Source organism: Pyxicephalus adspersus, chromosome 4 (genome assembly GCF_032062135.1).
Source record: "Pyxicephalus adspersus chromosome 4, UCB_Pads_2.0, whole genome shotgun sequence".
Classification (NCBI taxonomy): domain Eukaryota; kingdom Metazoa; phylum Chordata; class Amphibia; order Anura; family Pyxicephalidae; genus Pyxicephalus; species Pyxicephalus adspersus.
Window position 1 is genome coordinate 32820145 of NC_092861.1, and position 14786 is coordinate 32834930.

The following is a 14786-nucleotide window of genomic DNA, read 5'->3' on the forward strand; positions in this document are numbered from 1 at the left end:
GCTCAAACGATCGTATCTATTGTGTGTACAATATCTACGAACGATCGTGTCGTTAACTCTATGTGCAGGATCGGTGCTAAACGATCGTTCATATATATCGTGCATGAACGTTCGTCGTTCGTTTTCCAACGATAATAATTGGAAGTGTGTATGTAGCTTAACTTTTCCAGGGTGACAAGACTTATTTAGCTTATCTTGCGACGCTGTCACCCTTCTTCAGATTGATTACAAGCAGACATGCCACATCACTGAAATGTATGTGATGTGTGATGCGTGCATGAATCCATAAAACATTACAATATGTGCACAGTTTAGGAAGAACAAACATAAACAAAGCAAGGTGAAAACTGTATTTAAAAATGTGCATCTATTTTACTTATTGTGCTGTACAGCTCAAGCTTGTGTTTCGTAATATAAGCTGGCCTTTAAAGTACTACACTTTCCCAAGTCAAGATTTGATGTTAGGTTAGCTTTAACCCCTTCTGTTAACTATTAAAATATTAAATACCATAACTAGATATTACATCCTAAAAATGCTTTCCAACTTTGCAAATAATATACAGGTAGTCCCTAGGTTATATACGCGATAGGGACTGTAGATTCATTCTTAATTTGAATTTGTATGTAAGTCAGAACGTGTATATTATTTTAATAAATGCACTTAAGACAGATGTTTGGCTCAACATATTATTAGGCAGTGTTGTGTCAGTTACTGTATAAAATCCTCACTGTGAGTTAACAAAAAAAAAAGCCATTCAGCACTACAGGTGAATGGGGACAAGTCTCCCCATTCAAGTCCAGTGCTGAATGGCTGAGAAACCTGTTTCAGACCTCTGTTAACCGGAAACTACAATTATCCGGAATCAGCCATTCCCCGTGGGTGCCGGATAACAAAGGTATCTATCTACTGTATTTGACAAGCAGCACTATGATTTGAGGAAGTCCTGTGTTTTGTCCATTGGTTTAATTCTTTGGTCAAGTAAATTTAATGTTATTTGAATTATGTATTGCAGGGGTAAGCAAACTTTTTTGGCTACTAGGCCATTTCAGGAGGTCAAGAAGTCACACTAGCCCAGACTCTCTCTCGAGTCCTGTGCTGATGGCTCTGCCCCCCACAAGGAACGCCCCTGAAGGGAAATCCCTCTCCTCCGCAATGCATACAGAAGAGAGAGAATGTCCCCTTACCACGACTGCGGAAATGTTAACACCGGCAGCAGTAAATAGGGAAGGGAGGCAAAACAAGAAGGCTCAAGAGCCACATGCAGCTCCGTAGCCAACCCCTGCCGGCCGGGATTAGGCCGATCGATTAGGGGGGCATTAGGCCGGAACGGACTACTGGCTAGGCCGTATCTGACCTACCCCTGATGTATAGTTTGCTAAAAAATATTTATATAAATAACAAAAATTTCTATTGTATTTTATTTTTACTAGTAACACTAAAATGTTGTTATAAGTCGCTCATTTCCTGAGGAAGGTGACCTAGTATCCGTGAAACATGTCAAATCTCTAAAAACATGTATTGAGATAAACTGATGGACCTTATCTATGTCATCCAATGGTAATGTCCTTATGTTAATGTTACTATCCATATAAGCAATAGCATTTTAAATGTTTGTGTAACCTTTTTATAGTTTTTGATGCCTAAAAAGTCCCATAACTGATCACTTGATGATGTTTAGTTTGTTTACATCTATTGGCTAGTTTTCTCTCTCTACTTTCACTTATCCATATCATGGGGGGTCAAAATAATAAAGGCATGGAATGGATAAGGCTAGGTACACACGTGCAATGGTTCTCATTTGATAATCGGCTCAGGGCTGATATCAGATAAGAAACTTGCGTGTGTACGAGGCTCGTTGTACATCCTTGGAATGACTGTCCTGGCAGATCCATGGATGATGGACGATGCTGGAGTATGGTTCTCCCCCTCCCCTCTCCATAGACCAGAACTGTGCTGTATGTACATTGCTCGTTTATGCATCGTTCAGTCGTTAGTCAAGATTGTTAAAGATCCATTCCAACCACAATTATTGCACGTTTTACTTAGCCTAAGTGTAAAAGTAATAGCAACAAGAGTTAATGTAGCAATGGCCCTGGATAAATGGTGCATTATTAAACAGAATTTATATAGCAACAACAGCGCTGTACATTAAATAGGGGTTGCAAATGATGGACAGATACAGTGACACAGGAGGAGGAGAGGCCTGAAGAGCTTACAATCTAAGAGGTGGGGGAAGTAGCACTAACAGCAATTAGGAGCAACCAGCTGCCAGCAAGGAAAGGGTTAAAAAGAAGTTGTCCCTGCTATTAATAAAAGGATTATTCATAAAATGAGAAGCTACTGGTAAATGAAGGGGTTAATGAGATGACAGCAGATAATAGTGAAATAATTGATAGGAGGAGACCTCCCTGTAATCCTTTGCACTCCTGAGGAGACATTACTCTCCCCTTCAGGGACCCAGCATTCCCTCCATGCGGAGGAGGGAGACGGGGGCGCGCATAGCACGTGCAGGTAAAGGTCGTGGTGTACGAGCAGAGTGCGCGCACGCCACCACTGGAGGATACCAGGAGTATCATTTTGCATTTAACACCGGCATGGCCAGCGAGCTGTGATTGGTCCGCAGCAGAAACGTCATATGTTTTGGATCTGAGGAGTCATGTGTTGACTGTTCTTTGTTTTCCAGGAGACGAGATTCTGCAATCATAAGTTTTGTCATCATTGTGAGTGAGAATACACGGCACCCCCACTGTGACCCGAACCCCCAGCTGACAACAAGCTTGTGTCATCTGCCCATGGTGTGAGAAAGCAGCGAGGTGAGTGCACACAGGGCATTATTCTCTCAGGGTTATCACAATGTTTACTATCTGCGTTAAATAACAATAGAGTTACATGGAGATGATATTTCTGAGTGTAGAGCTTGGGATAATACCTTGATATAAAGTCACTGTAATCCTGCTTTTTCAGAAATGTTGCAGGGTTTGTGTTGTTGTGTCTGTACAGCTAAAAGGAAAACAATACACTGCTGCTTGTCATCATTTCCTTCTCCATACTCAGCACCTGGCACCTAGGGGGAACAATGTTCACTATAGAGCGGGAAAACACAGAATTACCACTGTGGGGTACATAGGGAGCACAAAATGCCCACTAAAGGACACAGAATGCACACTATGGGGTACATAAGGGGCAAACAATGTGCATTATAGGGGGAAGAAGACAGAATTCCCACTATGGGGCACTTAAGAAGCACAAAATGCTCGCTATTGGACATAAAGAATGCACACAATACACACTATGGGGCAAGTATGGAGCACACAATGTTCACTATAGGGCATAAAGAATGCACATAATAAACACCATGGGGTACAAAGGGGCAAACAATGTTCATTATAGGGGGGAAAAAAGGGACTTCCCCCAATGGGGCATCTAAGAAGCGGACAATGGCCACTACGGGGCATATAGTATGCACACAATACACACTATGGGGTACCTAGGGAACAAACAATGTTCATTATATGGGAAAAAAGAAGAATTCCCTCAACGAGGCATCTAAGAAGCACACAGTGTCTATTATGGGGCAAAAGAATGCACACAATGCACACTATGGGGCACATAGGCAGTTTACAGTGGCCACTATGGGGCAAATAGGAAGCACACAATGCCCACTATAGGGCATATAGATGTTTATGACACAAACAATTCCCACTACAAAGAAAGAATGGACACAAAGATGCCCAGTCTGGGGCACATATATGAAGCACACAATACTCACTATTGGGGGCATTGGAAGCCCACAGTGCACACCATAAGGACAGATAGTAGGCTTGCATTGCCCACTATGGGGCACATAAGAAGCACACAATACCTGCTAATGGGGCATATAGTAAACACACAATGCACTCTATGGGGCACATATAAAAAGCACACATTGCCTACTATGGGGCAAATAGGAAGCACACAGTGCCCACTAGGAGGTGTCTTTTGTTGAAGCCTCAGAGAAGAGCAACCCGAGGTGTTATTGTAGCAGCATTTTTACCTTATAGCTTTGTTAAAAATGGATATATTGTTATTATTATTATCTTTTATTCATAAAGTACTAAGGTATGCAAAATGTATAATAAATAGAGGCCAGGTACATACAATGACAAAGGCGTAGAAGAGGACCATACCCAATCAATATTGCCATCTAACAGGTATTATATTTATATATCTATATTTGTGTGTTATCTATATACGTCTGTCTCATCCATATCTTAGATCAGTCAGGTGCCTCCTAACCCCATGTGAAAGGTGGAACAATACAGAGCTCTGAGTAACTAACCGCCTCTGGAAAGCTTTTCTTTAGAACTGCGATGTGAATTCTGCTCACCTGTCCTCCCTCACCTGTACACAAACAGCTGCTCGCAGGGGGCAGAGTTTAGCTCAGTCCAATCACGTGATCCGGCTTACTGTGTTTATTTACATTGTGTTCCAGCTTCTGCTTGCATCAGAGGGGAGGGCATGGTTTCGTAACTTTAGATAGGGCTATTTATTCTTAACCAGCCTAAGGCACCTTGGTGAACTTCATCTGGTGTGTTATTTATGGTTTTCATGTTTAGATCCTGTACAGTTTTAAGGACAAAGTCATTATATGTTATATACAGAAACTCATGTAATTCTGCATTAAAGGTCAATGAGCAGCTATAAAGTTATCTTTTGTACTTAAAAGTGTTTGCAGTGGACACAGATTCACCTAATTCACTAAGCTAATTGCACATTGCCTTGGCTAAGTGAACAATCTTTGGTACATCATTCTCATTGTGTATTTGTATTGGTTGCATCACCTACAGACATTACAGTTACTGATAAGATTTTCAGGGGTCCTGGGAATGTCTGTAAATGGTCCTCACCCCTCTTTGAAAACAGGGATACAATCAAAAGACAACCTAAAACTCCAGTCAGTGACTGTGCCTTAGGTGAGATGATGCTGTAAGTCTGCTGCAGGCAGGAAAAAGCATTTTGTCTATTCTCCCATCATGACCAGGCTGCAGAAACTTGAAGCAAGTAACAAGTTGAGAGCTGCAGCAGGAGGACTATCTGGGTATTTGTGAAGACATCCAAAAGCTGACCATTTACATGATTGTGTCATCTGTGGGCCAGAATCCCAGTTGAGGACGTACAAGCGGACCTCGGGTGATACCAAAACAAAGATGGTTCCATTCTTCTATATAGGAAAGCAGAAAAAGGCATTGTCAAGCCAGCTTAACAGTTCTACCTCCGATTCAACGTCTTCAGCGTAATATATTTTTGATAATAAGTTTTGCTCATATAATGATACTCCTTTTTTTCTGCAGATTGTGCTGCCAGTCAGCATGATGAAGGGAAGTGGAAACAGACATGTTTCTTAGAAAGTCAGGTCAAAATTACTTTTTCTGTAATATTAGCAAAAAATTGAGTAAAACTATCACTTATATATTTAGGCATGTTGCATCTCTTTAAAAAATGTGCTTCATTTTTTTCTCCTTTTAAGTCATTGGGTGTGGAAAGTGTAAGTCGGGAAAATCCATGTTCATTTGGAGCATGTAGGCTGTGTTGGCGGTATACCGTTACACATCATAGCCTGGCCTTATTCCCATTCTTCATTGTTTATATCTACTAGGGTGTCATTGCCGTCTGCTAGAGTTTTGCCAAGAGGAAACTGATCTGGCTGCCTTTAGGACTGCAGTGTGTAGATCTTGTTGTTAAAAAAAGAGACAGTTCAGGTCACCATTACTTTCAAACTGAAATACCGGCCCTCCGTTATATGCCAGAATGCCTGTGGCCGGTGACAAATGCAAGACATCTGTTTTGTGTAATAGTCTTCTGACATGTTCATAGTGACAAAAGTGAATCCTAGTGCATGAAAGTTCGATTTTATCTCCTGTAAACTTAGTATATCTGGTCCTAGTTGAAGTTCACATCTATAAATCTGTGTTGTATATATATAAACACCTGATGCAGCAATTTTGTAGGTATTCAGAAATAAGTATTCAGAAAGCACATCACTGCTTTGAAAAATTTCCTAGCATGCAGTGTCCTAATAGATTTAATTGAGAATATATTTGGCCAGTGCTATTTGCATTTCACACATTTTCCTAGCAGGAAGGGAGAGTGCCAGCTGAATCAGTGTAAATCAATAGATCACATCACATACAATGTTTTGGCTGGTGTGGCATAAAGCCTGGCCTAATGACTCTGCACTGAGCATTTGGTTTAATAAAAAACATCAGAAACAAATCAATGCAGAACTTTAGCCAAAAACAACAATCTATAAATGAATAACCCGGTAAAAGATAAAATAATAAACTTGCTGAAATAATTATCTTTATTCCAGGAATTTCCTGGTAGTACTTTTTCTGACCGAATCTTTCAACCCTCTTCATCTGAGCCCAGGTCATTCTGGAACTACCTTATTCTTTGGCTGTGTAGTGAAAGGAGAAGTGATGAGTTCATCCTTTACCACTCTGCTTTCTCTACCTGTCAGCATACCTTTTATCAGAGTATGAATTGACTGTCTCTATGTGCCGTTTTCTCTTCTTTGCTCATGGAGACTACAAAAGGTTGATACCAGGTCAAAATCAGGTACCTGCACTTCTTGCATTTAAATAGTGCATTTGATGCATTATTATTAATTACAGAACAACATTAATTTCTGTTTTTATAAACTGCCTGGAGTTCTCCTCAAAATTGAGGTGCCAAATACCTACATTAAAAGTCCCTGTGAATGTACCCTTAGGGCATTTGTACACTAGTGCTTTGACAGAAGCTCCATCAGCTTCTTAAATAGACCTTTACCTTTGCTGACCTCATCATCTGAAAATGCTCATTGCCTGCCCGTTGTATGGATTTCACTAAACAAACGTACACAAAGTATTTCTGAATTTACTTGCTGCATGCTTGTTTCTGGCTAAGTTTTACAAGGCCAGAAACGGACAACAAGCTTTTTTAGAAGGAGGTTGGCGGTGACCCTCTGCATAATACACCCTATTACTACTACTACAGGTTCCCTAAGGTTGTGAAAACTTTCAATCCTTATTGACACTTGCCATTTTATGTGCAGTTAATTGTGTGTGAATCAGCAGGTAAAAATTGAAATATAATTGACCTATAATAGTCTATTTCCTGTTTTTTTTCCCTCATTGTGCATTTTATGAAAAAATCCAAATGGTTTTAAAATCCTAATTGGGTCTAAAGGAGGGTGGAAATCACACTAAAACAATATCAGATTTATTTAAAGTTCTATTATAGGAATATTAGGTCGATTGCCCCTTGTAAAAAAAGATGATTGTTATGTATTATTATTACCTGTTATGCCCAATCCTTTCTTAAAGCTGTCCTCATAGGTTACAATCTGATTGTGCAATCATTTTTAGATTTACTAATAACTATATTAGAAGAACAAGAATAAAGAGGTTCAGAAAAGCAGGACTTTCAAGGGCTTACTTAGCTATAAAATCATATTATTTCAACCATTTTAAAACAATGTGCAACAATAAAAAAGATCAACATTAATATTAGTTATAGTTATTAGATCTCAATATTATCAGTAACTTTTGAAACAATAAATCATCAAGGAAAATCCCTCATAAATTCATTGTACAGTGTACACACACCCACAGACATCTTACCGTACAATGAAAGCATACCTAAACTCAAAAATTTCACTTTACATAAAACGATAGACAACCCTTTTATGTAAAGTAAAAATTCAGTTTGTTTGTTTTTTTTAAGTGCAACACCCTTTTTTGAAAGAGAATGAATGGGAGCGCAAAGCCTCCCGGGATATCTACGTCACGCAACCCAGGAGGCGCATGGGTGCTTTTCCTGCGCATCTCCGAGCATCTCGGGCAAGCGCAGAAGGAGCCTTTTAGTGAAAAGGGAAAAAAACATGCGTGAGATCGGCAAGTTTTCTTTTAACCTACGTCACCGGAACTCGCACCTGGGTCGGGTGACGTAGCAAGAAGAACCAGGGAGAAGAAGAAAAGATGGCGGTGCCTGGTGCATCAGCTCGGAGACGTATACCGGGACAACAGGGGACCTGATGGAAGACACTTCCAGACCGATCGACGCTGCGCTGCAGGAATAAAGGTAAGTGTATTTTTTTGTTTTGGGCATTTTTCAGTTTACTCTTGAATTTGTGAGAGGTTTTCCCCTTGGAGGGGTGATTTATTGTTTCATAAGTTACTGATAATTTTGAAATCTTTTACCCATAACTATATTGATGATGATCTGTTTTTTTTGTAGCACATAGTTTTAAAATGGTTGAAATATTATGTTCTCGTATGCCTTGAAAGTCCCGCTTTTCTGAACCTCTCTGTTCTTCTAAAATAATCCTCGATTTTTGGGATGTGGCTTTTTGTTCTTGTTGACTTGATTGTTTAAATAATTTGGGGACAATACCTTGATTCAGATTACCAACAACTATATGATAAAATAAAGGGATTACCTTGGTAGGTCCTCAATCTATATAGCTGTTGTCGATAAACATTGAATGGGAATGTCTGTATATGGTGCTCACCCCTCTTTAAAAACACAATACAATTACATGATACAATTAACAGACAACCTAAAATTTCATGGTAATATGTGTGGTCAGTTTTTAAGTGCATCTAAAAAAATCTTTCTATGGCAATGATAAGCCTAGGACTACAAATCTGGCACAGCCAGCTCTTGAAGATAAAAGGTAAATGGGTAAAAAAAATCCTTGCAATTCCTTGTCAGATGTGGTTTTATTTAAACTGTGTGTATGTTAAGATGTAAGTGATTATAGCTGATGTGAGAGGGTCGCTTGTTGCGTTATCTCTGAAGCACCATAATAAAGGCCACCTTCACATAAACATTGAATCATGTTGGGTATGTGTTGTAAAGGTACTCCATGTGTCTATCTTTTTATTTGGCTGAGTGTAAAAGTTCTCTTTTGTTCTTGTAACATTTGTCATATAATCTCTGGTTAACCTTATATATTTGTTTTTCTTAACTGATTTGCATATGCTGTTGAAAAAGGCTTGGAGATACAGGGCATATTTGTTCTGCTTTCCATACGGTGTCAGAGTTTGGCTGAGTTCACACGATTGGTTAGATCGTTTCACTTCTGTTGCTGAGGAGGTTATTTTAGTACCTCTCCGCTCTAGTCTTCTTTTCTTTGACTTTCGGGCAGGCAGCCAACACGGTTAGGCCTCAGGCCATAGGGACAAATCTGTGTTGTATGAGCCTTCTGTTACCAATGTTTTTTTTTTTTTTTTTCCTTTATAAGCTATTTTTCTCCTTTCCCCTGCAAGGCTCACACAATTCAAAGAAAAGGAAGGGACATTTTCTGCGTTTCTACTTTTAAACAAGGAGGAAGCAGGCGTCTAAGGCCTCCCTAATTGCTGTAGTGATCTTTTTTTCATGTGTTTACCAGGAACTCTCAGAATATTTTTTCTTGTTAAAGCAACAATGCTCTTTGTGAACATTATGTTATGTTTGGGAACTTGTACATTTTATTGGTTACACTGCTTAATTTGCTATTTTTAGCAGGCCTGTATAACGTTATATGCTACATAAAAAGTAAATGGTAAATCAAACACTATTTACCAAAGTATCTCAGTTACCCTAAAGTACTGCTTGGCACGTTCTGCATGTCCTGTACTCAATTCTGCACTATTCATAGTTTCTTTATTTGTAAATTAATTCCAAAAGCACTACCTGCAAAGGCAGAGGCTTTATAATTACCTGAATCACAGCCCGTTTCTGTGGTCTTCACTCCACTGCAAAACAGTAACTTTACACCGAACATACTTCTAGTTATGTTAGTTTCCTGGTTCTCTGATGCCTAATGTGGCTCCAACATAACCTACGTTTCTACAAGGCACAATAGTGGCAAAGCGGTCATCAAAAGCAACAGCAGCATATGATAGAGAATTAAAGCATCTGACAATCCCAGCAGTATTATTCTTTAAATGGCTTTGGCTTTTAGGAAGAACAAAAATGTAGATTATGTTAAAAAATAGATAAGCTCTCCAGGGCTGGAGAGAATACACATTCATCAGAGAAGCTGGCTGATCAAGCAAACCTGTAATGCATCTGGTCCAGGATTCAAAACATTTGCTAGCAGATAGCAAATCATTTTAGGAAATCCATTCCAGGTTTGCTGATGAAAGTGTATCCTCTCTAGCCTCTCTAGTTATTCTTTATGAAAAAGAAACCAACAACTGTTACTGCCTTGAGGCATATATAGCACAGATGTTGTGTGATGTCAGGTAATATGTTTCCCATTCATGCAAAGTGCTAGTAATGTGTTTCATCAATCATCGGTCACAACTACTCACCTGTAAATTGAGATGCGGGCCCTCTATTATGAGGTTCCTAAAAAGCACATACTCCAAATGGTGTAAAAACAGATTCTTGAACTACACTTGAACTGTAAAAACTAGGATAGAGAGCACATATCAAGGGTAAAATCTGTATTTTTCATCTTAGAGAGCACATGTCAAGTTTAAAATGTGTATTTTTCATCTGTTCTAGTATATGTGTTTATTTTAGACAGCTATACCCATTTCCTTTTTTTTTTACTTTTTTGCAATAAAGTCGGAGAAAGGCTAAAAAGTAGGGAGTGGACTTGATCCCCAAAATCGGGTCAGTGCTGAGAAGGTAAGCAACATTGCTTTATTGAGGCACACGCATACAGTTATTGGGTCATGTAGCCAATTCTTTAAAGGTTCTACATTCTTTATTTTTCAACATTTTTTAGTATTTTTCAATACTACTTAAATTCTACTATTTCCTGCAAATATGCTTCTTAAGTATGTAACACAATATTTTTTTATATCTATGGTTACAAGATTACAAAACAAAGCTCAGATTACTTATATGCAGCATTTTAATAAAGTTGAGAAATGACGTTAGATTGCATATGGACAAAAAACAAATACATAAAAATCAAATTACGCAACATTCTCATACATATGTATTTAGATAAAACATGTTTGTAGAACTTCTCTGATGAGGGTGAACAATAATTAAATGAAGGTTTTTTAGGTTTCGGTTTTAGATTTTAACGCCCGCGGCGGAAGTCATCTTCATTAATCTTCTGTGTTTCCTTAGCATATGTGGGAAAACCAAGATACAAATTTACTTTAGTGCTACTTAGTCTTTTGTGCTTAACATTTCAGGGTAGCCATTCCAACATCCATGATCAGATCTGTATATACAGTAAATAAATATTTGTTATATGTATATGTACACGCTTTAAGGCTAATACACTACATTCTAATGACAGGTCCCATGTACTATGAAGATGCTAGTGTTTCAGGCTTTTCAGAAGAATTTCAAAATCCAGCAACAATACACACAAGTAAAACATTTTAGACAAGAATTTTTTTAGACGCAGAATTGGATAGTACATCTTTCTGCAGTATCTGTACAAACTACTACCTATTCATCTTACTATTTAAGTCATTTAAGATCCCTATCTAGTTAGTTACCTCTTATCTGGCTTTGTGCTAGTTGAAGAAATATACGTAAGAAACATCACTTTATATACAAAGAATCATAATTTAAAAAATGCATTACATGTACTTTTGTGCAAAATATTATTTCCCATATGATTGCAAGTGTGTAACAGAACATTTAGCGCTATACATGCTAGAACATGCATTACAACTGCATGCTGCTATAGTCTTAGCTTTAAAGCAGTGATACACGTGATTACGCATTACATTGCTTCGGGCTTGCATATTTTCATGTAAAGCATTACCGAACACTATTGTATATTGCAAGTGCTTGCTTAAGAAAGCCCATTCTTTTGTAATAGATTGGCAATACAAAGCAATGGACAAAAAATGGACCTATGTCATTTTTTTAACACAGCTGTATACCACACAGTATGAACACAACACAAAAAGTCATGTTTACTATAGGTTACAGTAATGTGATGTAAAATGAATCTTTCACCCAAAGTGTGAAGAAGATTGTTTTTCCAGCTAGATTCATATCTCAAAAAAATCATAGCTCAATGCATTGTGATGTAATTTATTCTGAATGCCACCCTAACACACAGATGTCACACTAATTTTACCTAAATGTTTAATTGACACAACCTTCAGCATAGCTTGTTCTTCTTGAAGGATGGTATGTATGCTCCATAATTGCGGCCTCACATTAAAGGGTTAGTTGACTAAATTATGTTACATATACTGTAATATTGTATTGTAACATATTATAATGTTACAATACAATACTTTCAGTTATTTTTGGTTTTAAGATTAAAATCTTTTTTTTTAGTTCCTGAAAAGTTAACATTAACTTAAAGCAAACATTGTTCGTTTGAAAGCCCATTATACCGTTGCAGCATTTATATAAGGTATTAACAAAATTAATTGCTTGAGTAAAATACCATGACATAGATCCATCCAGTTCAGCCACTAGGGAAATAAATATATCCCAGATAAAAAAAACCCTATAGACATGGGCAATCAAAAGGAAAGCAAAAAAACCCTGGTTCATATTTCTCCAACAGGGGAAACAATATTTTCTGATCCTGTGAGGCATCTGACTTGCATTTAAATTTGCATTTATATATCAATACCTCCAGTGTATTCCTATTTATTTTTATAATACATCAGTATATTTACATTTAAGGTATCATTATCAAAAAATTGCAAATACAGAGCTTTTTTATGCTTATAAAATAACTATTGTTACAAAATACATAATATAGCAAAACCACAAGTACATGTGCAAAAATGTTAAAATGCACAACTGACTGACTTATCCACAAAAACATTTACAAACAAAAACAGTTACATTTCAATGCTAGCTGTTTGACCTTAGGGTACTTTTGTTTCAGAGTTGCTCTATAGTGATTTTGTTACAAAGCCCGGATTTACCTTTATTCACAATCCGGTAGCCTTATACTATCCCCGTTATGTTACATATAATTAGAGTGTTCTGGGAACAAATTATGCTGTAGCACATTGGTATTTGAAATTTAGCACACTAACTGAGCTTGCTGAAATCTGCTGCCTTGCATTTTATTTGTCCTGGGATTAGCCATAACTTGCAGACATCCAGCTTGTGTGCCAGTTTATCTTTCTAACAATTCAAGCATTAACTAGTCCTGTTTCAGCAAGACATCAAAGGCCTGAGCGTTTAACTCACCATAGCAATGCCTTTATTTTTCAATTATGAGTTCTAGGGCCATGAGGATGAACCGATTTTCTACCCCAAATAAATATGTTGTCTATACACAGTTCTGAACTATCTACACAATAGAAAGAGTCTGATTTAATAAAGCTCGCTAAAGCTGGAGAGGACACACTTTCATCAGTGAAGCTGGGTGATCCAGGAAATTTTCATTGCAGCGTTTGCTGGATCACCCAGGTTCACGAATGGAATTCTATCCTCTCCAGCCTTGGAGAGCTTTCATAAATAAGGCCCAAAGTGTTAGAGTTGTCTCACATAGATGTTTTTCTTTGTAACAAAAATATTTAAAAGTACTTGGACAAGATGTAGAAGTGTTCAGAAATAGATCAGTTTAAATTGCATCATTGCACCAAATGCATCAATATATTACAGTTTGTTTTCTGAAGCAGTCCCTGCCTAAATAGAGAAGCCAATGCCCTGCCAGCAGCTGCCAAGTGGGACTGTTGTTCTCTGTAGGATGCAACCCTCACCAACTCAGACCTATAGCTCTAAAGTTAGAAAAACACATTCTCTCTGCTGATTGTGGAGCTCTACAGGGGGATTGGTCTGCAAAGAGATGACTGCTTGATACCCACAGAAAACAAGTATTTCAATCTGCAGCTTGTGGACAGCTTTTTTAGCATGGGGCTTCCTTCTAAAAAAAATAAAAATAACTAGCTAATTTAAATTGGAAGATCAATTAGTGCCCAAATATGAAGGCATTTTAACATGGCCAGCTTTCATGCTTTCATTGCCGGATGTATCCACCTGAGATCCTCAGTTAGTTAGTCCTTACCTTGTCATAGTCATGGGCCAATAGTATGACTAAGGAGGTGGCATGAGGTTTTTAGTGGTATATTAAATCAATCCAGTATTTGCTATTTGGAATAGTTGGGACACAGAAATTGTGACAAAAGGATCAGGCACCCTAAGATAGCTTAGTTAGGAAGTTTTAATAGTTTTTAGTATAACTACAAGTTTACTCTTTTTCTGGTGAATGTAAATAGGCATCCTACTCACCTTGCCTTTTCTGAGTGTATAGAATGTTTCCTAATTCACTTCAAATATGTAAATGTTATTAAATCAATTACTATATATTGAGTAAGCTGAAAGCAGTCCTTTGTGTATTGGGTCATGATATTGATCGACTTCAGCAGCAGGGACTGGGCATAAGGTTTTAATATATATTTTTCATTTGTGTTGTGTTCCTTTTTAAATTTCAGTTCATTACAGAATCATATAAGGCTACAAATACGCTGCATTTGCTGTGTTATCAAACAAGTGCATTGTGAAAGTTCATGTCCTTGAAAAGCCTGCATAAATCGACTGCATTCATTTTAATTCATTAGGGGCTAGCGCATAACAGCCTTCCTGTTTTCTTTTTTCATAACTGCAGCCTGAGGAGCAACATATTTCTTGTAGTTAGTTTCAATTTAATTGAAAATAACTTTATACATTATTACTGTTCAGAAATATCAGGGTGGTTGATCTTATAGTTTCTGAATATGGTTTACAAATCAATCAACCTTTTGTTGTGTAAACTTTAATAGTAAACATGCAAGATCAGATCCTTAAGCTACGTACACACGGCAGATTTTTATCGCCCGAT

The 14786-nt window shown here is 37.8% G+C and overlaps 1 protein-coding gene across 4 annotated transcripts in view; it reads left to right on the forward strand.

Annotated features, from left to right (window-relative positions):
* Window positions 1-2573: 2573 nt before the first annotated feature.
* KLHL24 (kelch like family member 24) overlaps window positions 2574-14786 on the forward strand; it is a 37469-nt gene continuing 25256 nt past the window's right edge. For 2 of the 4 annotated variants that reach the window (XM_072407761.1, XM_072407760.1), the window contains exon 1: window positions 2574-2814. The gene's annotated coding sequence lies outside the window, so the exon portion shown is untranslated. Of the gene's footprint in view, window positions 2815-10628; window positions 10646-14786 lie in introns of those variants that run through there. The other 2 variants (XM_072407763.1, XM_072407762.1) reach the window with 2 other exon arrangements.